Genomic DNA, 25881 nt, shown 5'->3' with positions numbered 1-25881 from the left:
AGAACTCGTGTACTTTAAATTACAAAGCTGAATAGCCGAATAAGCTTCTCTTTGAATTAGTTCTTGAATACTTATTTCCAGAATTGTAGGGTCAGTTTTTATAGTTTAATTCTGTTAAAATACCTGTTTCATGTATTTAGTGCTTCCTGTTTGCACCCTATCTTCAAATTCTATTTCATTTTTTAATTCCACAACCTCTAAACTTGGTTTTTAAAGAATATTGTAACAGATAATGCTCCTGAATCCTTATTTATTCCCTTAATTGCTCAAAAATCGTAGAAACATTAAATAGTATTTTAGGGTCCCAAATAAGGGAGACCTGTCATTTAGTTGTAAAACTAAGCTACTGCAATCCACTTTTCTTAAGAGCTGGGTATGTAAACTGCTGTAGGCAAAGCTGTAAGCAAGAGAGTCTTAAAAGCAAAGTGAGCCACAGAAATTATGTGAGGACTTACTTTTGTGTAGTGCTAACACTTGCAGCTAAGACAGCGGCTTCCAGTGATGACAAGGACTTTGAACTGTTAGGATAAAAGATCAGAAAATCTTGCAGATACATACAATATTATTTCTGTCATTCACTTCCTGTTAGTTTCTGTTGAGAGCCACCTCTTCATGACCCCATTAATTTATATTTGTCTGCCTGTACAAGCAGTGTGGCTATTATGGAATTAGGAAGCAAACTTTCTTGTTGCAAACATATAGGTCAAGACTATAAATTAAATAACTTTGTACCACATTGTGGTGTTGTTAAGACAAAGAAACTTAACAACAAAGAAAGCAACATGTAAATAAGATAATGTTTATAAATTTGTTTGGTCATAAACTGCCCTTATGCCTATAGATATAGCCATCCTTCAGGCTATTTGTTTTAATTTGGATTAAAATCTCTAGAGAGATGTACAGAATGACAATTTATGAGCCAAGACTTGTTAGATCCTTCTAATTTTTTACCTAAAACAATTCAGTGAAAGCTTAGTTAGTCAAGGACCAATGCATTTTTACATTTTTTCCCCCCAGAGATCTAATTGTCATGCCAGGAAATACCATACTTCAAGATGAGCATCATTAAGCTAGAGTGCCAATCCATAGTAATAGACGTATTTCCTTATTTTCCAAATTCTCCTTATATCTCTATTGCACTAATCATGCATATTAATTCTAGGAAAAAAAATTCAGAAAGTTTTTCTAACAAAATTATAGTAAGGAGAGATTATGGTCCTTTCCTTCCAAAGTCTCACTGAAATGACATGTAAAAATAAGGATGAATCCATAGCAGCCCTGGAGAACTGGTGAAGAAAAGTGCTGGTGGTAGACAAAACTGTTTGAGGAACTTCTGGAAGGTACAGAGGGGGTGAGATTAGGTTGATGAGAAGCATATTAGAAATCTTTCAACATAACCCAATGATGGTGCTGCTGGGGAAAGAAGGTAGTGTTTGATTTCTAACATAGGCCCAAATAAGCTTCAAGTTTGGTCAGCAGGCTTGAGCTAGGAGCAGGCCATGGGACAGGGTAGGGCAGAAACTGAACACAGGGTATGGTGGAAAAGCTGGGTTTGGGCCAAGGTTACCTAATAAAGGTGTCGGGACTAAAGAGAATGACTAGCACTTTTGCTTTTGACACCAAAACATATTAAAAGTGTCTTTCTCAATTTTATCAAGGAGACCACTAACCCTCGTGGCAAATTAAAGTGATGTTATTCTGGTCTGTGACAGATGAATGGTGTTTGCATCCTTGATCATGTTATTTTATTGATATTATTTCTCTATTATAGGATTGATAAAAATAACATTTTACATAGCATATATGACAGTGGATGTGCATGTGAGTGTTAAGGGCTATATTTAATCCCAGAGAATGTGCCCTAGTATCTGCATTCCTGCCATAGGGGGACATATGTTTTCAATTAAAATCTCAGTCAGTTCGGGGGGGTGGAGCCAGGATGGCGGCGTGAGTTGAGGAGTGGAAATCTCCTCCCCAAAACACATAGAGCTATGAAAATATAACAAAGAAAAATCTTCCTAAAATAGAGACCACAGGACACAGGACAACATCCAGACAACATCCACACCTGCAAGAACCCAGCGCCTTGCAAAGGGGGTAAGATACAAGCCCCGGCCCGGCGGGACCCGAGCGCCCCTCCCCCCGGCTCCCGGCGGGTGGAAAGAAACCGGAGTGGTTTTTTTTTTGGCGAGTGCTTTTTGGAAGCCTTAAAGTGACAGGGCCCCCGTTGCTAGGGACGCAGGGTGGCAGGACCGGTGAGCGGGTGCCTGGGACCGGCGCATGAGGATGGAGGAAATCGCACGTTTTTCCCCTTTATTTTTCTCTTTTTGGCGAGTGCTTTTTGGAAGCCTTAAAGGGACAGGGACCCCAGTGCTAGGGAGGTAGGGCGGCGGGACTGGTGAGTGGGTGCCTGGGACCGGCACCTGAGGACAAAGAATATCCCACGTTTTTCCCTACGGGACCGGTGGGCGGGTGCCTGAGACCGGCACCTGAGGACGGAGGAAATCGCACGTTTTTCCCCCTTTTTTTTCTCTTTTTGGCGAGTGCTTTTTGGAAGCCTTAAAGGGACAGGGACCCGGTGCTAGGGAGGTAGGGCGGCGGGACTGGTGAGCGGGTGCCTGGGACCAGCGCCTGAGGACAAAGAATATCGCGCATTTTTTCCCTGTGGGACCGGTGGGCGGGTGCTTTTCAGAAGCCTTGAAGGGACAGGGACCCTGGTGCTAGGGAGACAGGGCAGCAGGACCAGTGAGCGGGTGCCTGGGATTGGTGCCTGAGGACAAAAAAAAAATCGCGTGTTTTTTCCTTTTTTTTTCTGTTCCCTCTCTCATTGTTGCTGTTGTTGTTTTGGTTTGGAGAGTGCTTTTTGGAAGTCTTAAAGGGGCAGGACAGGTCACTTAGACCAGAGGCAGGGAATCTGGGGATCTCTGGGCACTCTAACCCCCTGGGCAACAGGGAGCACAGAGGCCCCTTACGGAGATAAATACCCTCCCGGCCGCTCCCCCTCCAATGGGGCTAGACCATTTTGGAGGAGCAGCCCCAGCCAGGCCAAGCCCACAGCAACAGTGGAGATAAACCCCATAGCAACCGGGCAGGAAGCAGAAGACCTGTCTGCGCACAGCTGCCCAGCACAAGCCACTAGAGGTCTTGTCCCAGGACAAGACTATTCTCCCAGGAGAGGAAGGCCACAAACCAACAAGAAGGGAAGCTCTTCCAGCGGTCACTTGTACCAGCTCTGCACACTATCTCTATCACCATGAAAAGGCAAAACTACAGGCAGACAAAGATCACAGAGACAACACCTGAGAAGGAGACAGAACTAACCAGTCCTCCTGAAAAAGAATTCAAAATAAAAATTATGAACATGCTGACAGAGATGCAGAGAAAAAATGCAAGAGCAATGGGATGAGATGCAGAGAAAAATGCAAGAGCAGTGAGATGAAGTCCGGAAGGAGATCACAGATGTCAGGAAGGAGATCACAGAAGTGAAACAATCCCTGGAAGGATTTATAAGCAGAATGGATAAGATGCAAGAGGCCATTGAAGGAATAGAAGTCAGAGAACAGGAACGTATACAAGCTGACATAGAGAGAGATAAAAGGATCTCCAGGAATGAAACAACACTAACAGAGCTATGTGACCAAGCCAAAAGGAATAATATTCGTATTATAGGGGTACCAGAAGAAGAAGAAAGAGGAAAAGGGATAGAAAGTCTCTTTGAAGAAATAATTGCTGAAAACTTCCCCAAACTGGGGGAGGAAATAATCGAAGAGACCATGGAATTACACAGAACTCCCAACAGAAAGGATCCAAGGAGGACAACACCAAGACACATAGTAATTAAAATGGCAAGGATCAAGGACAAGGAAAGAGTTTTAAAGGCAGCTAGAGAGAAAAAGGTCACCTATAAAGGAAAACCCATCAGGCTAACATGAGATTTCTCGACAGAAACCCTACAGGCCAGAAGAGAATGGCATGATATACTTAATGCAATGAAACAGAAGGGCCTTAAACAAAGGATACTGTATCCAGCACGACTATCATTTAAATATGATGGTGGGATTAAACAATTCCCAGACAAGCAAAACCTGAGGGAATTTGCTTTCCACAAACCACTTCTACAGGGCATCCTACAGGGACTGCTCTAGGTGGGAGCACCCCTAAAAAGAGCACAGAACAAAACACACAACATATGAAGAATGGAGGAGGAGGAATAAGAAGGGAGAGAAGAAAAGAATCTCCAGACAGTGTATATAACAGCTCAATAAGTGAGCTAAGTTAGTCAGTAAGATACTAAAGAAGCTAACCTTGAACCTTTGGTAACCACGAATCTAAAGCCTGCAATGGCAATAAGTACATATCTCTCAATAGTCACCCTAAATGTAAATGGACTTAATGCACCAATCAAAAGACACAGAGTAATAGAATGGATAAAAAAGCAAGAACCATCTATATGCTGCTTACAAGAAACTCACCTTAAACCCAAAGATAAGCATAGACTAAAAGTCAAGGGATGGAAAAACATATTTCAGGCAAACAACAGTGAGAAGAAAGCAGGGGTTGCAGTACTAATATCAGACAAAATAGACTTCAAAACAAAGAAAGTAACTAGAGATAAAGAAGGATACTACATAATGATAAAGGGCTCAGTCCAACAAGAGGATATAACCATTCTAAATATATATGCACCCAATACAGGAGCACCAGCATATGTGAAGCAAATACTAACAGAACTAAAGAGGGAAATAGACTGCAATGCATTCATTTTAGGAGACTTCAACACACCACTCACCCCAAAGGATAGATCCACTGGGCAGAAAATAAGTAAGGACACACAGACACTGAACAGCACACTAGAACAGATGGACCTAATAGACATCTATAGAACTCTACATCCAAAAGCAACAGGATATACATTCTTCTCAAGTGCACATGGAACATTCTCCAGAATAGACCACATACTAGCTCACAAAAAGAGCCTCAGTAAACTCCAAAATATTGAAATTCTACCAACCAACTTTTCAGACCACAAAGGTATAAAAGTAGAAATAAATTCTGCAAAGAAAACAAAAAGGCTCACAAACACATGGAGGCTTAACAACATGCTACTAAATAATCAATGGATCAATGAACAAATCAAAATAGAGATCAAGGAATATATAGAAACAAATGACAACAACAACACTAAGCCCCAACTTCTGTGGGACGCAGTGAAAGCAGTCTTAAGAGGAAAGTATATAGCAATCCAGGCACACTTGAAGAAGGAAGAACAATCCCAAATGAATAGTCTAACATCACAATTATCAAAACTGGAAAAAGAAGAACAAATGAGGCCTAAAGTCAGCAGAAGGAGGGACATAATAAAGATCAGAGAAGAAATAAACAAAATTGAGAAAAATAAAACAGTAGCAAAAATCAACGAAACCAAGAGCTGGTTCTTTGAGAAAATAAACAAAATAGATAAGCGTCTAGCCCAACTTATTAAGAGAAAAAGAGAATCAACACAAATCAACATAATCAGAAATGAGAATGGAAAAATCACGACAGACTCCACAGAAATACAAAGAATTATTAAAGACTACTATGAAAACCTATATGCCAACAAGCTGGAAAACCTAGAAGAAATGGACAACTTCCTAGAAAAATACAACCTCCCAAGACCAAGGAAGAAACACAAAAGTTAAACAAACCAATTACGAGCAAAGAATTGAAACGGTAATCAAAAAACTACCCAAGAACAAAACCCCAGGGCCGGACGGATTTACCTTGGAATTTTCTCAGACACACAGAGAAGACATAATACCCATTCTCCTTGAAGTGTTCCAAAAAATAGAAGAGGAGGGAATACTCCCAAACTCATTCTATGAAGCCAACATCACCCTAATACCAAAACCAAGCAAAGACCCCACCAAAAAAGAAAACTACAGACCAATATCCCTGATGAATGTAGATGCAAAAATACTCAACTAAATATTAGCAAACCAAATTCAAAAATACATCAAAAGGATCATACACCATGACCAAGTGGGATTCATCCCAGGGATGCAAGGATGATACAACATTCGAAAATCCATCAACATCATCCACCACATCAACAAAAAGAAAGACAAAAACCTCATGATCATCTCCATAGATGCTGAAAAAGCATTCAACAAAATTCAACATCCATTCATGATAAAAACTCTCAGCAAAATGGGAATAGAGGGCAAGTACCTCAACATAATAAAGGCCATATATGATAAACCCACAGCCAGCATTATACTGAACAGCGAGAAGCTGAAAGCATTTCCTCTGAGATCGGGAACCAGACAGGGATGCCCACTCTCCCCACTGTTATTTAACATAGTACTGGAGGTCCTAGCCACGGCAATCAGACAAAACAAAGAAATACAAGGAATCCAGATTGGTAAAGAAGAAGTTAAACTGTCACTATTTGCAGATGATATGATACTGTACATAAAAAACCCTAAAGACTCCACTCCAAAACTACTAGAACTGATATTGGAATACAGCAAAGTTGCAGGATACAAAATTAACACACAGAAATCTGTAGCTTTCCTATACACTAACAATGAATCAATAGAAAGAGAAATCAGGAAAACAATTCCATTCACCATTGCATCAAAAAGAATAAAATACCTAGGAATAAACCTAACCAAAGAAGTGAAAGACTTATACTCTGAAAACTACAAGTCACTCTTAAGAGAAATTAAAGGGGACACTAACAAATGGAAACTCATCCCATGCTTATGGCTAGGAAGAATTAATATCATCAAAATGGCCATCATGCCCAAATCAATATACAGATTTGATGCAATCCCTCTCAAATTACCAGCAACATTCTTCAATGAATTGGAACAAGTAATTCAAAAATTCATATGGAAACACGAAAGACCCCGAATAGCCAAAGCAATCCTGAAAAAGAAGAATAAAGTAGGGGGGATCTCACTCCCCAACTTCAAGCTCTACTACAAAGCCATAGTAATCAAGACAATTTGGTACTGGCACAAGAACAAAGCCACAGACCAGTGGAACAGATTAGAGACTCCAGACATTAACCCAAACATATATGGTCAATTAATATTTGATAAAGGAGCCATGGACATGCAATGGCAAAATGACAGTCTCTTCAACAGATGGTGCTGGCAAAACTGGACAGCTACATGTAGGAGAATGAAACTCGACCATTCTCTAACCCCATATAGAAAGGTAAACTCAAAATGGATGAAAGACCTAAATGTAAGTCATGAAACCATTAAACTCTTGGAAAAAAAACATAGGCAAAAACCTCTTAGACATAAACATGAGTGACCTCTTCTTGAACATATCTCCCTGGGCAAGGAAAACAACAGCAAAAATGAGCAAGTGGGACTATATTAAGCTGAAAAGCTTCTGTACAGCGAAAGACACCATCAATAGAACAAAAAGGAACCCTACAGTATGGGAGAATATATTTGAAAATGACACATCTGGTAAAGGCTTGACGTCCAGAATATATAAAGAGCTCACATGCCTCAACAAACAAAAAACAAATAACCCAATTAAAAAATGGGCAGAGGAACTGAACAGACAGTTCTCCAAAAAAGAAATACAGATGGCCAAGAGACACATGAAAAGATGCTCCACATCGCTAATTATCAGAGAAATGCAAATTAAAACTACAATGAGGTATCACCTCACACCAGTAAGGATAGCTGCCATCCAAAAGACAAACAACAATAAATGTTGGTGAGGCTGTGGAGAAAGGGGAACCCTCCTACACTGCTGGTGGGAATTTAAATTAGTTCAACCATTGTGGAAAGCACTATGGAGGTACATGAAAATGCTCAAAAAAGACGTACCATTTGACCCAGGAATTCCACTCCTAGGAATTTACCCTAAGAACGCAGCAATCAAGTTTGAGAAAGACAGATGCACCCCTATGTTTATCGCAGCACTATTTACAATAGCCAAGAATTGGAAGCAACCTAAATGTCCATCGGTAGATGAATGGATAAAGAAGATGTGGTACATATACACAATGGAATACTACTCAGCCATAAGAAGTGGAAAAATCCAACCATTTGCAGCAACATGGATGGAGCTGGAGGGTATTATGCTCAGTGAAATAAGCCAAGTGGAGAAAGAGAAATACCAAATGATTTCACTCATCTGAGGAGTATAGGAACAAAGGAAAAACTGAAGGAACAAAACAGCAGCGGAATTACAGAACCCAAAAATGGACTAACAGGTACCAAAGGGAAAGGAACTGGGGAAGATGGGTGGGCAGGGAGGGATAAGGGGGGGGAAGAAGAATGGGGGTATTAAGATTAACATGCTTGGGGGGGAGGGAGAAAGGGGAGGGTGGGCTGCACAACACAGAGAGGACAAGTAGTGACTCTACAACATTTTGCTAAGCTGATGGACAGTAACCGTAATGTGGTTGTTAGGGGGGACCTGATATAGGGGAGAGCATAGTAAACATTGTATTCTTCACGTAAGTGTAGATTAAAAATTAAAAAAAAAATAGAGAAAGAAAGAAAGAAAGAAAGAAAGAAAGAAAGAAAGAAAGAAAGAAAGAAAGAAAGAAAGAAAGAAAGAAGAAAGAAAGAAAAGGGGGATTACTCCTTGATAGGATAAAACTATTGGTAAATCAAAGATCAACACATGCTTTAAATATCCTTAATGTTGATCACTTAAAGGGTGTCAGATGATCAGCTATGGAGGTACTCTTTTCTGATAATATTCCTTTCTCTTAATTAAAAAAAAAAAAAGCAGTTACTGTGTGCTGACCTCCAATGAGTTCTGCACAGTTGTATAGAGGGCATGTCAAAGTGTGGGCAAAGGGTCTGCTTGTTTCTATGCAGAAGATCAAGGCCTAGCTTGGATACCCAGAAAATGAACTAAGATACGATATGAGGAGGAGCTTCCGGCATCAGCACTCTCTGGAGGACTTGTGCCGGGGGATGATCATCAAAAAGCCTCCACAGGGATCTGGACGATGCTGCGGTTGTGGCTGCATCCAGCCCACCGTCTCCTGGACTTGCCATAGGAATGAGGAGGGAGATGTCTAGGCTGGCATGTGCATACAGTGAGACAACGAATTTGACCCGATCTGTACTGTTGGAACTCAACCAGGAGTTGGGAGGGGTGCAAGTTGTAGCACTCCAAAATCTCATGACTATAGACTATCTATGGTTAAAAGAACATATGGGATGTGAACAGATCCCAGAAATGGGCTGCTTTAATTTGTCTGATTGTTCAAGTACAGTTGGACAATATCCATCATATCATAGATAAGTTTTCACAAATGCCTAGGGTGCCTAAATGGTTTTCTTGGCTTCACTGGAGATGGATGGTAATTATAGATTTGCTTTGTTTATGTCACTGTATTCCTATTATGTTAATATGTGTGTGCAAGTTAGTAGTTTAAAACCTATACATACTTAAGGTACTATACAAGAAGATATGTCAAAGAAATAATCAATCCTCCCATGTTTTCTTCCATATGCTACATCTATAGCTTTTTTCTTCCTTCCTAATTACAACCCTTAAATAGAATTCGTGCCTCATATCAAAGTTACCAAGTATCATAATTCCTCCAGGTGGTAAAGATACCTCGAGACAAGTGCTGGGCATAGAAGCCACAGGGCATAAATCTGCAAAGAATTAAAAAGCTAACCTTTTCAAACAATATGGCTTCTCTCTCACTTACCAACTTTACATTTCCCTGTATGGCCCCGGAAGATGACTGGTTAGCCAGAGACGGGTAAGATTCCTCAAGGGAGGAACAACCTAAGACAGGCACAGTCGCAGGGAGGCCATCAGGTGAGAATTTGGGGATCAGCAGAGGTGAGGCTCAGAACCTCATCCCCCCTGCTTTGAGAGAAATCTTCTGCATCCGTGGATGTCTTGCTGCCCTTGTCTAGCCTGGATTAATACTTAGTCCATCAGCACACACCTGATCATCTGATCATCTACATTTGCCCTCTTACAGCACTAAACTATGTTTTCTACCTTTATCTTGCATCTACCTACCACTTCAGCATTTTATTAAAAATATAAATAATAATAATAATAGAGGGAGAAATGTGGGATCAACATATAAATCAAGTACAAAAGTCAAACGAATATTCATATTTGACCTGATTGTTTATAGGTCATAATGCGTGATCAAAACCGAAAGTTTCTGTGATGAATGCCCTTGTACTGTTCACCATGTAAGAATTTATTCACTATGTAAGAATTCGTTCACCATGTAAGAACTTGTTCATTATGCTTCAGAAGATTGGAGACTGACGAGAATTAGGCTTGAGATGGATTAATGATTGTACATTGAGCGTTGACCCCCCTATACTGAATTTTATTGTTGTTAACAACCATTTGACCAATAAATATGAGAGATGCCCTCTCAAAAAAAAAAAAATCTCAGTTCTTTCTTCCAAAAGACTTAAACTTCCCATGGGATAGCAAGACACAGAAGGCCATAGAGGTGAAGGAAGCACAAGACTTCTGGCCAGGGAAGGAGACTCTTGAGGACAGAGCAGACCCACAAAACCAGACAAAGAGTCCCTTTCAGAATATTCTGCAACGTGGGGCAGCAAGCTTTGTGCAGAATACCAGGTGGGGCAGGAGAGGAGGGAATGCAAAATTTCCTCACCATTCCTTAGGAAAGGGAACTCTGAACTAGGTCTTAGGTAAAGACAAATTTTTCTTAAATGAAAAGAAAGCACCCAGTGCTAGATGACACCCAGGTGAAAACTACCTGTAGAAGGTTGCTTAAAAACCTCTTTTAAAGCTTTTTTTTTTTTAAATTTTTGTGCTTGGAGATTTCATACCTTTCCATAGTAAGTACACAAAAATGTTTGTCCCTTTCCTTTAAATCCCTTGGAGATGGAGTTGTGGTGAGTGGAGAAAGAACTGTCAATAATGCATAATAGAAGAGCCAGAAGCTTGCAGAATGGGATGAGAAGAGAGGACACAGAGCTTTCAGAGAAGATACTGTAGCAGAAGAACCCTAGTGTAAGTCTGGGGTTACAAACTGCGGTCCAGTGCCATCTCTCTCTCTCCCCTACTATGGAAGAAGCAGGCAACCAAGCCAGCCCCTATCCTTACCTTTCAGGTTCAGACACTCCCTCAGTTGCCCAGGTAATTATCCACTGACTTGGAAATGAACTTAAGCAGTGTGATAGAATTCTAAATAGATCTGCAATGACCTATGCTCTTGTATAATACCTCCCCTCACCTATCAGTAGGACATATAATCTGCTTCTAGCTAATAGAGTAGGGCAGAGGTGAAAGGGCTTGGCAGATGTAATTGAAGTCCTAATCAGTTAATGTGAGTCCTATTAAGTTAATTAAAAGGGAGGTTACCCTAGGTAAGCAATACCTAATCAGGTGAGCCCTTTTTTAAAAGGGAGTTTAGAAGTGAGAAACTCTTTTCACCTGCTGGTCTCGAAGAACCAAGCACCCTGAATTCTATAGCTTAAAAGAAATGCATTCTGCCAATAACAACAGGAGCTTGGAAGAGGACTCCAAGCCTCAGATGAGACCCTAGACTGGGCTAACACTTATATTAAAGCCAGTGTGACCCTGAGCAGAGGACCCAGTTCAATGTGCCTGGTGGCCTCCTGATATAGACACTGTGAAGTAAATACGCAACACAGGTATTGTTTTAAGTTGCTAAGTTTGTGGCAATTTGTTGCAGAAATAGAAAATTAATACAAATAGCCACTAAAAAACATCTTGACAAGTCAAGAGAGTGAGACCTTGGAAAAAAGGAAAAAGCTTGTACTTCAGGTACTTTTTCCCAGTGTTTTGAACAAGTCCTGGATTTTTTCACTTTTCCCTGAGGCTCCCCAAATTATGTAGGTGTCCTTGGCTGTTACTCCAAGCTGGTAAGAGGCCAATCCAATTGCCTGTAGGCTTTCCATCGTGTCAACCAAGTGTGAATAGTATTTTGTACAACCTTTCTGTTCATGATTAGTGTTTATCATACTTGAGAATACTGTGTTGGGGGCTATATATTTCCTCTGTAGAATCAGAACATTATCTTTTAAATTCTAATTTTATACTCTGGGCTAAAATTATTGCATTTCACACTCATGATATATTTAGCTTCTCAAACTTATACAGAATTATTCACAGCAACTCTTTGGAGATAAAACTAATGTAATTCTACACACAATATTTTCAGGGCATAACAAAATTGCTGGACAATACATAACCTTTTATGAACTGTTTCTGTTTATTATCTGTTAAGATGATTTCTGCAGATTTTTAAAAAATTGCTGACTCTCTTCACAGTGTTTCTTTAGCACCAGTTGCAGGTTTCTATAGCAGTGCTCTTCCCTCATATGGCTGGTTTTGCAGGTGTTCTCGGAATATGTATGTGTAACTGGTATGGCCCACTTCCCTTGGTTGTGGTGCAAATGAAATGATTCTGCTTTTACATTCCAATAGATGATGTCAGCTCCACAAATTCATGTTAGCAGGAAACCCAGCATTAGAAATTTATAAACTCTACCATCCCAAATGTCCAAGGTCCTAAGACTTACTTGGTCATATTAAGAGGACTCTCCTCCTTAAAAATGCCAGGCTGCACAATCTGCCCACTAATGGCCTTGTTTTTCAGCTGCTGTGGTTCCTATTGCTGTGTTAAAATGTTGCATCTGAAGACCAGTCCCCTCCCTCGTCCTGATGACAGCACAATTTGTGAGGATACAAGTCATTTGGGTTTTGCTCACAAGCTCACACTCACAGGGCACCTGAATTTGGAGTTGTCTTAAAGTCCTTCCCATTGATGATCTGATACTTTGTGCAGAGCAAGGATTTAGGACAGGTTCTTACTTTATGTCTGGGTCCTTTCCTGCAAGAGCATTTTGACTGACACTATCCTAAAACATGAGCATTCTTAATAATTTCAAACATCTAAAGGGAAGGAGTCATGGCCTTGACCTGTTGTTCTCTGAAGCCTACTCAACACCATGCAAATTTACTTTCCATTTCTCAGTTTCCAGTCAAATCACAAAAAAGGATCTGATGCTTAATGCCAATGGATGTGTATTATTTTTATTATCCTTACATTTACTTATCTAAGAGAGACCTTTATAATGTGGTGAAAAGAGTCCAAGAACTTTTCTAGAGAGTTCTCTGTGTCCTGTTATGGAAAAGCAGTTGTCAGGGCTAGCTTAAAACAAATAAATTCATAAAACTAACTTTACCTGTGCCAGGCACCTTCAACATATGTAGACATTGAGAAGGTCGTATTCAGTTTTGTTTTCCTTCCTCACCCCTAGCAAGGAGCCTACCACTGTGTCTTTCATAAAGTACATGCTTGATGGATATCAGCAGAATGGAATAGAGCCAATAGCTAAAGCTAGCGTCTATTCGTAGTTGACAACTTGTGTTTTTCTCTACTTTGCCCGCCTTACTGCTTTGCTAAGAGCTTCTCTGCCATTCAAAATTTTGTGGGTCTGGGCCACTAGGAATGGTGATCCATGAAACTAACTTACTTGATCCCCTGCTCTCCTGAAGGAATAAACCAAGAACAAAACTCTGTGGTTGATTCCTCCAACCGGTTCATTTGGCTGATAATCTCTAGGTCGATCCAAGTTAAGAATGAAGATGACCACAGACCAGGGAGATAGCACATCACCCCTGTTCTCTGAATGTATTCTTGAGACCTGTTATGCAAGCCATCTCCCCAGAGGCCTGGGTGCACTTTTGCAGCAGATGTTTTCCTGGCTGACAACTATTCCAACATATGGCACCTTCCAAGAAGCTCCAGAAGATCGAAATATCCTCATCTCTGTGCTTCCACTGAATTTCTTGAAATAGCTTGATTATAAAACTCACAACAAATAAAACTTCCTTTAACACTTTCAGAGTGTTAGGAAGAGCTAGACTGTAGTGTGTATTTAGACCACTTTGTACCTGAATTTAAATTTCTAACATTCTCTTTATAGGCAACCAGTTTCATTGTGTGCATTTTAAAGAACAGGAATGTAAATGAACATGTTCGATCTCAAATCTATGAACCAATCCAGTTGTTTTTATATGAGTTTTTAAATATTCAGGAGAATAAATGACACAAGTCCTGTGTGCACATCACCCAGAGCTAACCTGGCACTGGCATTGTGCTCTGCTTGCTCACTCGCTTTCTCTTTCTCCTCCCTTCTGGTCTCTCAGACCCAACTTCCCTTTAGGCTCCATTCCTTTTACTCTGCATGTAAACACAAGTTCCCAGCTTGTACTCCCACCCTCCATTGTAACTCCTCCTAAACGTTCTGTCCAGATCATCTCACCTCTCCAGTTGCTTCTAAAACCAGCTAGATGGTGGTGGTGTCCCAATTTCACTCTCCAGCACAAACCTCACTCCTGAGTTCCAGCCTCAGAAGCATGTCCTGGATTTAACAGGTGCAGAACGTGACTTGCGATTCTAACCTCCCCAAATGGTTCCTGTATTATGACAGTGATGAAGCATCATATTCAACCTCTTTTCTCCACCCAACTCTGCAATAACGGACAACTGTAGTTCTGGCTTCTATGTAAGGGTTGTCAGTGGGAGGCACTGGCAGGAGACTGGAGGGTGGAGAAGAGGGAAGCCAGCCTTCAGCAGGGTTGTAGAGGCTGCATTCTGGTATAGAAAGAAGGTCACAGTCTTCATGGGACATTCGCCATAGCTGTGGCTACAGCTACCCACTCCGAGGGCCGGGAGCTGAGTGCTCCCCTTGTTCTTTCAGCCCATAGATGGTAATGGCTCCTTGCATTGCTGCTCCTGGGGCCCTTCACCATCACTATTGACCGCCCTGAACTCTGCCACATCTGCCTTTATTACACCTTCCCCAGTTACCCTATTTCAGTGGATCGGCTATTTTCTGCCAAGGTCCTGACTAATGTGACTTCCCAGCCCTAGTAAGTCAAGCCAGAAAATAGGCATTTCCTTCTGCGTGCAACCCATGAGGCTCTCCAGTATGTGCTGCGCTATAGATACCTATTGGAATCAGCCCTCTCTCTCCCTGCCCTGGTAAGCAGTAGCCTCCTTACTGGCTTCATTTTCACTCTTGCCTCTTTCAGACTATTTGTAGCATGACAAAGTCATCTTTTAAAAATATAAGTCACAGAGTTGATTAAAGATGGTGGCGTGAGAGGAGAGACAGAGGCTTCCTCCTAAAACTGGATACAATTAGAAAATTTAATTGGCTCAACTAATCCTGAGAGAGCAACAGGAAAGAGGATGGAGTCAGACTGCACACACATGGAGAAAAGAGCAGACCTCATCAAATGGGGTAACATACCACAGCTGTGGCTCCGTGGAACCCGAGCCCTTCCCCCACCCCAGCTCACTGGGAGGAGGAAGAGAAATGGAGCAGGGAGGGAGTGGAAGGCTTGGGACTGCTGAATACCTAGCTCTGGAGATCTGTGCTGGGAGCACAAACCTACATTTCATGGTGCTTTCATGAGACTGGCATGACTACAGGGTTGGAAAGTTAACACAGGCAGAGTTACTGGGGAGACTGGGATTCTAGCTGCTTGTGGAAAGCAAGGATCCATGTCCGGCTACTCTGGGACAAAAACTTATACCTGTGTGCCCAGCCCACTGACTCAGGCAGTGGAGACAGGCACAGCAGCCAGGAGGCGGGGAACAGCTCTTTCCTCCCCCTAGGGACCAGTACTGCCACTCCCCCTCCCCCCCCCCCCCCCCCCCCCGTGACCCCTGACATTGCTTCAGGGACTGAGCAGCTCCAGAATAGAGCTTCTGGACACTAGAGGGCGCCATATACAAACATGAAATGCCAAAGGAAACTTGTCCAGAGTAAAATTATTAATAAAACTCCCGAGAAAGATTTAATAGCTCTTCCTGAAAGGGAGTTCAAAATAAAAATCATCAGCATTCTAATGGAGGTACGGAAAGACATCCAAGAACTCAGGAATGAATTCAGGTCAGAGATCCAATCTTTGAAGAGCATGATGGAGTGTATTAAAAGCAGGTTGGATATGGTGGAGGAGACAATAAATGAAATAGAAACTAGAGAAGAGGAATAAAAGGAAGCTGAGGCACAGAGAGAAAAAAGGATCTCTAAGAATGAAAGAATATTGAGAGAACTGTGTGACCAATCCAAGCAGAGCAATATTCACATCATAAGGACACCAGAAGAAAAGTGAGAGAAAGGGATAGAAAGTGTCTTTGAGGAGGTAGTTGCTGAAAACTTCCCAATCTGGGGAAGGACATAGTTTCTTAGGCCATGGAGATGCACAGATCTCCCAATACAAGGGACCCAAGAAAGACAACACCAAGACACATAGTAATTAAAATGGGAAAGATCAAGGATAAGGACAGACTGTTTAAAGCAGTCAGAGACAGAAATAAGATGACATACAAAGGAAAGCCCATCAGGCTAACATCAGACTTCTCAGCGGAAACCTTACAGGCCAGAAGGGAGTGGCATGATGTATTTAATGCCGTGAAGCAGAAGGGCCTGGAACCAAGATTACTTTATCTGGCAAGATTATCCTTTAAATTTGAAGGAGGGATTAAACAATTTCCAGATAAGCAAAAGCTGAGAGAATTTACCTCCCACAAACCATGTCTACAGTGTATTATGGAGAGACTGCTATAGATGGAAGTGTTCCTAAGGTTGAATAGCTGTCACCAGAGGTAATAAAAACACAGTGAAGAAAGTAGAACAGCTGATTACGAAGCAAATGCAAAATTAAATTAACAATCACCAAAGTCAATCAAGGGATAGACAAAAGTACAGAATTTTATACCTAATATATAAAGAATGAAGGAGGAAGAAAAAGGGGGAGAAATAGAAAAGAACCTTTAGATTGTGTTTGTAACAGCATACTAAGTGAGCTAAGTTAGACTCTTAGATAGTAAGGAAAGTAACCTGGAACCTTTGGTAACCATGAATCTAAAGCCTGAAATGGCAATAAGTACATACCTATTGATAATCACCATAAATGTAAATGGCTGAATGCACCAATCAGAAGACATAGAGTCACTGAATGGATAAAAAAACCCAGACCCATCTATATGCTACTTACAAGAAACTCATCTCAAACCCAAAGACATGCACAGACTAAAAGTCAAGGGATGGAAAAAGATATTTCCTGCAAACAATAGGGAGAAAAAAGCAGGTGTTGCAGTACTAGTATCAGACAAAATAGACTTTGGAACAAAGAAAGTAACAAGAGATAAAGATGGACATTACATAATGATAAGGGCTCAGTCCAACAAGAGGATATAACCATTATAAATATATATGTACCCAACACAGGAGAATCAGCATATGTGCAACAAATACTAACAGAACTAAAGGAGGAAATAGAATGCAATGCATTCATTTTAGGAGACTTCAACACACCATTCACTCCAAAGAACAGATCCACCAGACAGAAAATAAGTAAGGACACAGAGGCACTGAACAACACAATAGAACAGATGGACCTAATAGACATCTATAGAACTCTACACCCAAAAGCAACAGGATACACATTCTTCTCAAGTGCACATGGAACATTCTCCAGAATAGACCACATACTAGGCCTCAAAAAGAGCCTCAGTAAATTCAAAAAGATTGAAATTCTACCAACCAACTTTTCAGACCACAAAGGTATAAAAGTAGAAATAAATTGTACAAAGAAAGCAAAAGGCTCACAAACACATGGAGGCTTAACAATATGCTCCTAAATAGTCAATGGATCAATGACCAAACTAAAATGGAGATCCAGCAATATATGGAAATAAATGACAACAACAACACAAAGCCACAACTTCTGTGGGATGCAGCGAAAGCAGTCTTAAGAGGAAAGTATATAGCAATCCAGGCATATTTAAAGAAGGAAGAACAAACCCAAATGAATAGTCTAACATCACAATTATCAAAACTGGAAAAAGAAGAACAAATGAGGCCTAAAGTCAGCAGAAGGAGGGACATAATAAAGATCAGAGAAGAAATAAATAAAATTGAGAAGAATAAAACAATAGCAAAAATCAATGAAACCAAGAGCTGATTCTTTGAGAAAATAAACAAAATAGATGAAGCTCTAGCCAGACTTATTAAGAAAAAAAGAGAATCAACACACAACAGAATCAGAAATGAGAAAGGAAACATCACAACGGACCCCACAGAAATACGAAGAATTATTAGAGACTACTATGGAAACCTATATGCTAAGAAGCTGGAAAACCTGGAAGAAATGTACTACTTCCTAGAAAAATACAACCTTCCAAGACTGACCAAGGAAGAAACACAAAATCTAAACAAACCAATTACCAGCAAAGAAATTGAAGTGGTAATCAAAAAAGTAACCCAAGAACAAAACGCCTTGGCCAGATGGATTCACCTTGGAATTTTATCAAACATACAGAGAAGATATAATTCCCATTCTCCTTAAACTTTTCCAAAAAATAGAAGAGGAGGGAATACTCCCAAACTCATTCTATGAAGCAAACATCACCCCAATACCAAAACCAGGCAAAGACCCCACCAAAAAAGAAAATTACAGACCAATATCCCTGATGAATGTAGATGCAAAAATACTCAACAAAATATTAGCAAACCGAATTCAAAAATACATCAAAAGGATCATACACAATGACCAAGTGGGATTCATCACAGGAAAGCAAGGATGGTACAACATCTGAAAATCCATCAACATCATCCACAACATCAACAAAAAGAAGGACAAAAACCACATGATCATCTCCATAGATGCTGAAAAAGTATTTGACAAAATTCAACTACCATTCATGATAAAAACTCTCAGCAAAATGGGTATAGAGGGCAGGTACCTCAACATAATAAAGGCCATATATGATAAACCCACAGCCAACATCATACTGAACAGTGAAAAGCTGAAAGCTTTTCCTCTGAGATTGCTAACAAGACAGGGATGCCCACTCTCCCCACTGTTATTCAACATAGTACTCAGGTCTTGGCCACAGCAATCAGAAAAAACAAAGAAATAAAAGGAATCCAGATTGGTCAAACAGAAGTCAAACTTTCACTATTTGCAGATGACATGATATTATACATAAAAAACCCCAAAGACTCCACTCCAAAACTACTAGAACTAATATCAGAATTCAGCAAAGTTGCAGGATACAAAATTAACACACAGAAATCTGTTGCTTTCCTATACACTAATGATGAACTAGCAGAAGAAGAAATAAGGATAACAGTTCCATTCACAATTGCATCAAAAAGAATAAAATACCTAGGAATAAATTTAACCAAGGAAGTGAAAGACCTATACTCTGAAAACTACAGGATACTCTTGAGAGAAATTAAAGAGGACACTAAGAAATGGAAACTCATCCTATCCTCTTGGCTAGGAAGAATTAATATTGTCAAAATGGCCATCCTGCTTAAAGCAATATACAGATTCAATGCAATCCCTATCAAAATACCGACAGCATTCCTCAATAAACTGGAAAAAATAATTCTAAAATTCATATGGAACCACAAAACACCCCAAATAGCCAAAGCAATCCTGAGAAGGAAGAATAAAGCAGTGGGGAACTCAATTCCCAACTTCAAGCTCTACTACAAAGCCACAGTAATCAAGACAGTTTGGTACTGGCACAATAACAGAGCTAAAGACCAGTGGAACAGAATAGAGACCCCAGATATTAACCCAAACATTTACGGTCTATTAATATATGATAAAGGAGCCATGGACATACAATGGGGAAATGACAGTCTCTTCAACAGATGGTGCTGGCAAAACTGGACAACTACATGTAAGAGAATGAAACTGGATCACTGTCTAATCCTATACACAAAAGTAAATTCAAAATGCATCAAAGACCTGAATGTAAGTCATGAAACCATAAAACTTAGAAAAAAACATAGGCAAAAATCTCTTGGACAAGAAATAGTTCGCTCTTTCTCTGGCACAACGTGCCAGCCTATGCAACATATGTTATGGCATATTTGTGTTCAATTGTGTGACCTTGCCTCACCAACTGCACTTCCAATTATGATAACTCTATTGTATTTGATTGTAGAAGACTTACAAAGCACTTTAGAAGATAAAGAAAAACAGTATACCAGCCAATACACCAGGTTGCTTGCTCTTCTTGATGCTCTGGCTTCACACACAGCTTGTAAATTAGCTATTTTGCACCTAATTAATGGAACTATTAAAGGTGATGAAAGATATGCAGAAATATTCCAGGATCTGTTAGCTTTGGTGCGGTCTCCTGGAGACAGTGTTATTTGCCAACAGTGTGTTGAATATATCACATCCATTTTGCAGTCTCTTTGTGATCAGGACATTACACTTATTTTGCCAAACTCTTCTGAAGGTTCTGTTTCTGAACTGGAGCAGCTTTCCAATTCTCTTCCAAACAAAGAATTGATTACTTCAATTTGTGACTGTCTACTAGCTATGCTAGCTAACTCTGAGAGCAGTTACAACTGTTTATTGACATGTGTCAGAACAATGATGTTTCTTGCAGAGCATGATTATGGATTATTTCATTTAAAAAGTTCTTTAAGGAAAAACAGTAATGCTCTGCATAGTTTACTGAAACGAGTGGTCAGCACATTTAGTTAGGACACAGGTGAACTTGCATCTTCATTTTTGGAATTTATGAGATAAATTCTTAGCTCTGACACAATGGAACACTCAAAGGATGATGACAATCTGGATTCTTTGTTGGGCAATGTAGTTGGACTTAAGCAGATGCTGGAGTCATCAGGTGACCCTTTACCTCTTAGTGACCAGGATATAGAACCAGTACTGTCAGCTCCAGAATCTCTCCAGAATCTGTTTAACAATAGGACTGCCTATGATCTAGCTGATGTCATGGATGATCAGTGGAAATCTAGGTGGTTCACTCCATTTCAGGCTGAAGAGATTGATACAGATCTGTACTTGGTAAAGGTGGACTTAATAGAGCTCTCTGAAAAATGCTGTAGTGACTTTGACCTGCACTCAGAATTAGAGCGTTCATGTCTGTCAGAACCATCATCTCCAGGGAGAAACAAGACTACAAAAGGATTCAAACTCAGAAAGCACAAACATAAGACCTTTATAACTTCAAGTGGGAAATCTGAATACATTGAACCTGCCAAACGAGCCCATGTTGTGCCACCACCAAGAGGAAGGGGCAGGGGAGGGTTTGGACAGGGTATTCGGCCCCATGATATTTTTCATCAGAGGAAACAGAACACAAGCAGACCACCATCTATGCATGTGGATGACTTTGTTGCAGCTGAAAGTAAGGAAGTGGTCCCTCAAGATGGAATACCTCCACCAAAACGACCACTCAAAGTCTCACAGAAGATTTCTTCTCGTGGTGGATTTTCAGTCAATCGAGGAGGACAGGGTGCTTTTCACAGTCAGAACAGGTTTTTCACACCACCTGCTTCAAAAGGAAACTATAGTCGTCAGGAGGGAACAAGAGGCTCCAGCTGGAGTGCTCAGAATACTCCTAGAGGAACTTAAAATGAAAGCCGTGGAGGCCAGAGCAATTTTACCAGGGGCCCTCTTCCACCACTACGACCGCTTAGTTCTACCGGATACTGCCCAAGTCCTTGGGACCGTGCTTCCAGGGGTCATGGGGGACTTGGACCTTCCTGGGCAAGTGCAAATAGCGGCAGTGGAGGTTCATGAGGAAAGTTTGTTAGTGGAGGCAGTGGAAGAGGTCGACATGTACGGTCCTTTACATGATAAGAATTCTTTTGGGAACATTTCAAGAGGACAATAAAAGTAAAGTAAGATATTGAAGGACCAATTTAGACTTAGTAATTATCTGGAGACATCTGAGAGAATATTTTTATCTGAAGAAAGAAGATTTTGTTTGATACCTAACACAAGATTTCAATAAAAATCCAAACTTTGTAAAAAAAAAAAATCTCTTGGACATAAACATGAGTGACTTCTTCATGAACATATCTCCCTGGGCAAGGGAAACAAAAGCAAAAATGAACAAGTGGGACGATGTCAAGCTGAAAAGCTTCTGTACAGCAAAGGACACCATCAATAAAACAACAAAAAGGTACCCTACAGTATGGGAGAATGTATTCATAAATGACAGATCCGATAAAAGGTTGACATACAAAATATACAAAGAGCTCACACACCTCAACAAACAAAAAGCAAATAATCCAATTAAAAAATGGGCAGAGGAGCTGAACAGACAGTTCTCCAAAGAAGAAATTCAGATGGCCAACAGACACATGAAAAGATGCTCTAAATCGCTTGTAATCAGAGAAATGCAAATTAAAAGCACAATGAGATATCACCTCATACCAGTAAGGATCGCCACCATTCCAAAAGACAAGCAACAACAAATGTTGGTGAGGTTGCGGAGAAATTTGCTGGTGGGAATGCAAATTAGTTCAACTATTGTGGAAAGCAGTGTGGATGTTCCTCAAAAAGCTCAAAATAGAAATACCATTTGATCCAGCAATTCCACTTCTAGGAATTTACCCTAAGAATGCAGCACTCCAGTTTGAAAAAGACAGATGCACCCTTATATTTATCGCAGCACTATTTACAATAGCCAAGAAATGGAAGCAACCTAAATGTCCATCAGTAGATGAATGGATAAAGATGAGGTGGTACATATACACAATGGAATATTACTCAGCCATAAGAAAAAAGCAAATCCTACCATTTGCAACAACATGGATGGAGCTAGAGGCTATTATGCTCAGTGAAATAAGCCAGATGGAGAAAGACAAGTACCAAATGATTTCACTCATATGTGAAGTGTAAGAACAAAGAAAAACTGAAGGAACAAAACAGCAGCAGAATCACAGATCCCAAGAATGGACTAACGGTTACCAAAGGGAAAGGGACTGGGCAGGAGGGGTGGGAAGGGAGGGATAAGGGCAGGGAAAAAGAAAGGGGGCCTTACGATTAGCATGTATAATATGGGGGGGCATAGGTAGGGCTGTGCAACACACAGAAGACAAGTAGTGAGTCTACAGCATCTTACTACGCTGATGGACAGTGACTGTAATGGGGTTTGTGTGGGGGGGACTTGATGAAGGGGGGAGTCTAATAACCATAATGTTCTTCATATAATTGTAGATTAATGATAATAAAATGAATATTTTAAAATTAAAGAAATAAATATATATATATATATGTCAGATTTTAGTCTTCTCTTAGGTTTCCAGTAAAATCCACATTTCTTACCATAGACCTATAAGGCCTTGTGTAACTGCATCTCTACCTCCTTCTCCAAATTCATCTCCTGCCTCACTCCCACTTGCCCTGGAGGCTCCAGGCACACTGTCCTCCCTGTTCCTTTAACAGGGTGGGTGACCTCGCCACACCTCAGGACTTCTGCTCGTGCCTTCCTCGGTTAAGGAACTCTCAATTTGCTACACAGAGCCCTTATTACTCTGCTCTTCACATGTACCTTCTTACCTTGGGGTTTCAGTTCTAAGATCACTTCCTCAGAGATGTTGTGTGACAGCCCTGTCATGTTGAGCTCTCTATCCCACTTGCCTGCTCCTCATTATTTTCTATCATTGTGCTTTATTGGTTGCTTATTACAAGATATAATGAAGCATGGTAACAATTTTTATTATCTGTTTTTGTTCTTTACCTATTTATTTTCTGCTTTCTTTGGTAGGCTGTAATCTTTTGGATGACAGACTTTGGAAGGTTTTGCTCACCAGTGTATATCCAGCTTTTAATACAGCTCCTGGTATTTTAGCACACAATTGCTTTCCATCACTATTTGTTCAACCCATATATACTTACATTTTCAAGTGGGAAAAAGTAAGTAGTGTTTCCTTAAGAGGTTCACAATGAGTAGCAATGGAAACCAAAGAGATAATTTTCTTCACACACAAGAAAGAGGGAGACAGAGAAAGACTTCATATATATTCCTGTTTTTAAGGAAATGATCAACATTTAGATGTTCTTGGATTATTGAGGACCCAGAAAAACCACTTAGCTGCACAGGAAATTTCAATTACACAATGGAGATTAAAGTTTCAGCACTTGGGGATAATTACAAAGATGTTTGCATTACATATGCACAAGGAAAAAGAAAGACATGAAAACCTAAAAGAGGAACATTTCAAATGGTACTCAATTTATTGCCTTTACTGCAATCATGAGAAAATTATTTCAAAGCTTCAGATCTGAGGCCTGAATCACTTAATAATGTGTGTAAAAACTGAAGAATCCAAAAAAGAAGAGAGAAGGAAAACAAGATTGCAATTAAAGACTAAGAATACTAAATTTACTAAATTATTTCACTCGTTTATTCCTCATTGCTATGTGGTAAACTTTGTGGCTAGGGATGTGTTCCAAAATTCTTTTTATTGCCCAATAAAATTCTTTTTATAAGCCCCTAAACCTTGGCTCTTGAGCAATGTGAGTTGACGAGCTTAATCCCTCTGCTAGTTTAAAACAAGTGTATTTCCTCTCCCAGGCAACAGTAATTGGATGGGCACAAGATTCCACATGAGGAAGTGTTCTAAAACTGCTTTTGGAGAAATACTCTCTTTTTCCCACCATGTCTAAATGGTGAAGTACTGGAAGCCATCTTAGAAGCAATCACAAGAGAGCCTGCCTGGAGACAGAGCCAATACTCAATAGAAACAAGGAGACTGGGTCCTGGTCAACCTTGAATCCTGGGTCACACATCTGAAAAGAGTTAATTCTTGGACTCTTACATTATAGAAGTAAATATACTTTTAAAATATAAAGACCATTTTGGATTGGTCATTCTGTCCATGGCAACCAAAATAATTCTTGTACACATGTCTTGTCAATGGGCTACAGCCCCAGGCAAGTTCACTATGGATTTAATATGACCAAAGAAATGACAGTTAAATATTATTGGGGTGAAAGGATTATGCCCAACTTTATTTCCATGGTGGCAGGTCAGTCATTAAAATCCCATTTACTGAAAACGAGTCTACATGTATCAAGCCAGTCTCTGTCTCTAGGCCTCTCTGCCTGCACAGCCGTCCCAAACAGCAATCCTCTGGGCCTCTATCCTCAGTGTTGCCACCACTCCAGCCTCTGCTCTGCTCTCCTGCAGCCTTGCAGCTGTGCCACCCTGTAGCCCAGAGCACTGGGCGGAGCTCCTTATATAGAGTCAATAGCAACGTATTGCCCACACATGTGCAGTGAGCTAGTCAACCAGGGCCAAGTGAGAATCCTGCCCATAGGAACTGTCATTTTATCCACACTCCACCCCTCCAGGATTTTCTCCTCTCAATCTATGTGCCCTCAGTCCTCTGCAATGGTCCCTGTGCAAGGAAGCTGGAACACTGCTCTCCAGCCTCTCCAACAAAAAGTCTTACAGACACACAGGCCAATCTAGTTGCTCTGTCCCTGACCTCTGACTCTTTGGTCTTAATGGCTTGAACTGCTGCTCCAGTAAGAAGAATCCAAAAAAGAAGAGCTCCAGTAAGATCCTGTTCGGCTTCCTGTCTAATTTCCTTCCATCTGCTCCTGCCCATATTACATCAACTCACATCTGGGTCCTTGTAATATCACTGGGGCCCTTTAAATTCTTCTTCTGAGTAGAAGACCTTATTTCTTTCTGTGTTCTCATCGCTTCAGCCTCTCCTAAGTCTGCTACTGTACGAGTCACCTCACTTATGGGATACCCTAAGTGAGGGGCAAGAATGGCCACTAGAGACCCAAAGAGGGATGTGGCAGCTGTTTGAAGCACAATATTTCTCATCCCAGTAGTGAAAGTCTCTTCATCTGGGCTATAAGTCTGGGCTATAGATGGCATTTCTTATGCCTAGCTCTTGTAACACCTGTTGGAGCTCAGCATACATCTGCCATCTAGCAGAGGAGGATGGTAGATCACCTGGATTGGGCCACACAGCACAAAGTGTAGCCATAAGCCAGTCGAGAAGAGAGTGATTCCCTGGGGTCTGATGTGCACTTTGTAGTCGC

At 40.6% G+C, this 25881-nt stretch overlaps 1 pseudogene; it reads left to right on the top strand.

Annotated features, from left to right (window-relative positions):
- The first annotated feature begins 1404 nt into the window (after window positions 1-1404).
- Window positions 1405-21783, top strand: LOC108409004 (protein virilizer homolog pseudogene; annotated as a pseudogene).
- Window positions 21784-25881: the final 4098 nt, after the last annotated feature.

Source organism: Manis javanica, chromosome 7 (genome assembly GCF_040802235.1).
Source record: "Manis javanica isolate MJ-LG chromosome 7, MJ_LKY, whole genome shotgun sequence".
Lineage (NCBI taxonomy): Eukaryota > Metazoa > Chordata > Mammalia > Pholidota > Manidae > Manis > Manis javanica.
Note: the sequence above shows the minus strand (reverse complement) of the source record. Positions and strands in the feature narration are given on the sequence as shown.